Source organism: Penaeus japonicus, unplaced genomic scaffold (assembly GCF_977035675.1).
Source record: "Penaeus japonicus unplaced genomic scaffold, GWHDUDI00000001_assembly GWHDUDI00000026, whole genome shotgun sequence".
NCBI classification, from domain to species: domain Eukaryota; kingdom Metazoa; phylum Arthropoda; class Malacostraca; order Decapoda; family Penaeidae; genus Penaeus; species Penaeus japonicus.
In genome coordinates this window covers 222274-227273 of record NW_028234428.1, presented here as the reverse complement: position 1 = coordinate 227273, position 5000 = coordinate 222274, and positions in this window count along the sequence as shown.

The following is a 5000-nucleotide window of genomic DNA, read 5'->3' as shown; positions in this document are numbered from 1 at the left end:
ACAGAAGAAGGAAAAGAAGAGGGAAGAGGAAACGGAGGGAGGGAGGGAGAGCGAGAGAGAGAGAGAGCGAGAGAGAGAGAGAGAGAGAGAGAGAGAGAGAGAGAGAGAGAGAGAGAGAGAGAGAGAGAGAGAGAGAGAGAGAGAGAGAGAGAGAGAGAGAGAGAGAGGGAGGGAGTGATGGAAGGAGGGAAGGAAAGAGGGAGGGAGGGAGGAAAGGAGGGAAATGAGGGAAAGGAGGGAAAGAGGGAGGGAGAGCGAGAGCGAGAGCGAGAGCAAGAGCGAGAGAGGTGAAAATGTTTACACACAGATAAGATAAGGGGGAACGAGGGTCGGCACACTCCATTCGGAGTGTTGGATGTATGTCACATGGACAAGAATAATAACATCAAACTGAAGAAGGAAAAGAAGAGGGAAGAGGAAACGGAGGGAGGGAGCGAGAGAGAGAGAGAGAGAGAGAGAGAGAGAGAGAGAGAGAGAGAGAGAGAGAGAGAGAGAGAGAGAGAGAGAGAGAGAGGGAGGGAGTGATGGAAGAAGGGAAGGAAAGAGGGAGGGAGGGAGGAAAGGAGGGAAATGAGGGAAAGGAGGGAAAGAGGGAGAGAGGGAGGGAGAGCGAGAGCGAGAGCGAGAGCAAGAGCGAGAGAGAGGTGAAAATGTTTACACACAGATAAGATAAGGGGGAACGAGGGTCGGCACACTCCATTCGGAGTGTTGGATGTATGTCACATGGACAAGAATAATAACATCAAACTGAAGAAGGAAAAGAAGAGGGAAGAGGAAACGGAGGGAGGGAGGGAGGGAGGGAGAGCGAGCGAGAGAGAGAGAGAGAGAGAGAGAGAGAGAGAGAGAGAGAGAGAGAGAGAGAGAGAGAGAGAGAGAGAGAGAGAGAGAGAGAGAGAGAGAGAGAGAGGGAGTGATGGAAGAAGGGAAGGAAAGAGGGAGGGAGGGAGGAAAGGAGGGAAATGAGGGAAAGGAGGGAAAGAGGGAGGGAGAGCGAGAGCGAGAGCGAGAGCAAGAGCGAGAGAGGTGAAAATGTTTACACACAGATAAGATAAGGGGGGACGAGGGTCGGCACACTCCATTCGGAGTGTTGGATGTATGTCACATGCACACATAATATTAATAATGCAATTACAAATCGAATAATGATATCACATTAAAACACACACACGGAAATTATGTATTAACAAATCTTATGTGTTATACTTTGCTGTAGTGATAACATGAATTGCCAATTTAAGTGTTCAAACATAAATACATTTTGTATCATAGCAATATGTACATTTGGTATATACATATATATATATATATATATATATATATATATATATATATATATATATATATATATATATATATATATATATACATATACTCACATATATATGTACATATACGCACATATATATGTACATATATTTGTTATATATGTGTGTGTGTGTGTTATACAAGACAAGAGGGACCAACTAAACACGATATGACCTCAAGTTCCCGCAATGCACTTCTGTGACATTATATGACCTCTGTAAGTTCGGTGTGATCTGTGTGTGTGTGTGTGTGTGTGTGTGTGTGTGTGTGTGTGTGTGTGTGTGTGTGTGTGTGTGTGTGTGTGTGTGTGTGTGTGTGTATGTGTATGTATGTATGCATTTATATATATGTATATATATATATATATATATATATATATATATATATATATATATATATATATATATATATATATATATACATACACACACACACACATATATATGTATATATATAACAATACTTAAATTCATCAAACATTAAATGATTTGTAAAAAACATATATCTGATTATCGTCCCTCAGGCTTCTTCACCGAGTCCTAGAAATGAGACATTCTGCCTCCAGCAGCATATCCCCCTCTCGCATTAACAGCCCAACGAGGCAGTTAGCAAACACAAACAAGCGTATCCCCGGTTAAGGTAGTTTAAGCACCAATTCGGTAGTTAAAGGTCTTCCAGGTTGAAAATAACAAACGGAATACCGCACACTCACGCATACGGACGTACACATGCACACATGCACGCACGCACACATGCACGCTCGCACGCACACAATCACGCACGTGCTCGCTCACGTACCGTTTGAAAGATGCTTCTACTTTGATGGAATTATAGTTGATATTAATTTAATACATTCCATGACCCTGGTGTTTATCCTGTTTTTTTTCTATCTATCTATCTATCTATCTATCTATCTATCTATCTATCTATCTATCTATCTATCTATCTATCTATCTATCTATCTATCTATCTATCTATCTATATTTTATGTTTAACCGATTCTCTTGACTTATATGTAAACGATCAGTTGTATTGCATCTAAACCTTAATTATGTTACATCTATATCTATTATATCTATATGTATCATATCTATGCCTAGCTCATTTTATACTCACCACCTCCGGTATCCGGGTAAACGCGAATGTTCAGCCAAATCAGGCACCCCTTTATTGAAAAGACCCATATCGTAGGTATATTGAATCTATACGTGCGCTATTCATGGAAGGAATTCCAACGCATTTTCCATGGATATTATATCTACGCATAATAATTTCGAGCAATTGTTAAACTATATCCATCTCCTACCTATCTATCTATCTGTTATCTATCAATCTGCAGGCAAAGAGACACAGACACACGCACACGCACACTTGTGTATACATAGATATTCATTAAGGTGTTTATCTATTGACTTGTATAGATATATAGAAAATACCAGCGAGATCAAGAGAGAAATAGTGCCCCAAGAGTGTCGAGACCATCCTGAAGGAAGCCCGTCGGGTCAAATAGGGTCTCGGTAGAAAAGTGAATTTCGAAGTAGAATATATATCAGACTAACACTAGAAAGGATGGATGGATGGATGGATGGATGGATGGATGGATGGATGGATGGATGGATGGATGGATGGATGGATGGGTGGATGAATGGATGAGGGCAGGCTGAGAGAGGAAAGAGGAAAAAGGAGGCAAGAGAAGAGACGAGAAGAAGAAAGGGGGGAAATGCATAGAGGAAAATAGAACAACAGAATAAGAGAAGAGAAGAGAAGAGAAGAAAAGAAGAGATGATATGATGAGATAAGAATAAGAAGGGGAGAAATGCATAAAGGAAAAGAAAGAGAAGATAATAAGAAAGGGAGAAATACATAGAGGAAAACAGAAGAGAAGAGAAAGAAGGAGGAGGAGGAGGAGGAGGAGGAGAAGAAGAAGAAGAAGAAGAAGAAGAAGAAGAAGAAGAAGAAGAAGAAGAAGAAGAAGAAGAAGAAGAAGAAGAAGAAGGAAGAGGAAGAAGAAGAGGAGGAGGAGGAAACAAAAATAAGAGTAATAAGAAGAAAGAAGGGAGAAATACATTGCGGAAAATACATATACACAAACACAAGAAAATATCGAACGGTTTGACAAACGACACAGGAGAATGACGGAAGAAATAAATACCATACGTACTGTAAACTCACTTTCTCCCAATAATAAAATAAATACAGTAAAATGGATGTGTACTCACCTATCGAATAGAGGCCCTGCCATTGCCGAGTTGAAATTGCTTGATGTCACTAAGATGGATTATCAGTTCCAAGTTCACACCGCACAAGTTTTTTTTAAATATTTTTTTCCTTCTAATCGCACAGCATAATTTACACTTTGTCTAATTTTCACACCAGTACTGTGTTCATTCTGACTGTTCCTCTATAGCCCGGTATGACTGCAAAAGAAAAAGAAAACACGCACAAGATTTGGAAATAGAGAGAGGGATGGGGAACAGCAACCTCACAAACGATATAACACATGTATTAACATACAGGAAATAAAAAATATCCTTATCCACACCCCCTAAATACATAGCCAAAGCATTAGAGAATAATTACAACAAATAGGGAGCAACGGCAGACAAAAAAAAACAATTATATATATATATATATATATATATATATATATATATATATATATATATATATATATAATTCTGAGTAATGTACCCACCCACCCACCCACACATCCATCCATATACACACATACAAGTGTACATACAGAGCGAGTGTGTTAGAGACAAATATAAATAATCTGGTAACAACAACAATATTACCAGATTACCACGGCACACCAATGAACTCTATAATGCATATATTCATAAATTCAATCACCCACCAAACCACAGGCAAGCATCCACATCCGCTTCTGCATCCACATACGCGTTATATATATATATATATATATATATATATATATATATATATATATATATATATATATATATATATATATATATATATATATATATATATATATATATATATATATATATATATATATATATATATATATATACATATATATATATAATTCTGAATAATGTACCCACCCATCCACCCACACATCTATCCATATATACACATACATGTGTACATACAGAGCGAGTGTGTTAGAGACAAATATAAATAATCTGGTAACAACAACAGGCACAGAAATAAACAGGAATAAATACAACCCTTCTACAGCGACACCCACAAACAGGCAAGTGCTCACAAAGCAAAACAACGATGAATAGTACATCATACGCAAACATACCCCTCCAACATGCCACATCCGCTTCCACATCTACATACACGTACGTACCCAAAGCGACGAGAGTTCGCGGCAAGCAAAGAAACGTGAATAAACACGACACACCAATGAACTCTACAATACATATATTCATAAATTCAATCACCCACCAAACCACAGGCAAGCATCCACATCCGCTTCTGCATCCACATACGCGTGTACAAAGCGAGAGTTACAGAGACAAACGAAGACACTTGGACCAACAACAGACATAGGAACGCCTATGAAAATAACAATACATAAATGCATGCATGCATACATCCATACTTCCACATAATAAAACAGAAACAAATCGACAGACACAGAAGCACATCTAAATGTATTTATAGCGAGAAAAAGAGGAGCAAAAATAAGAAACAGAAGGAGGTATAGGAAGAGA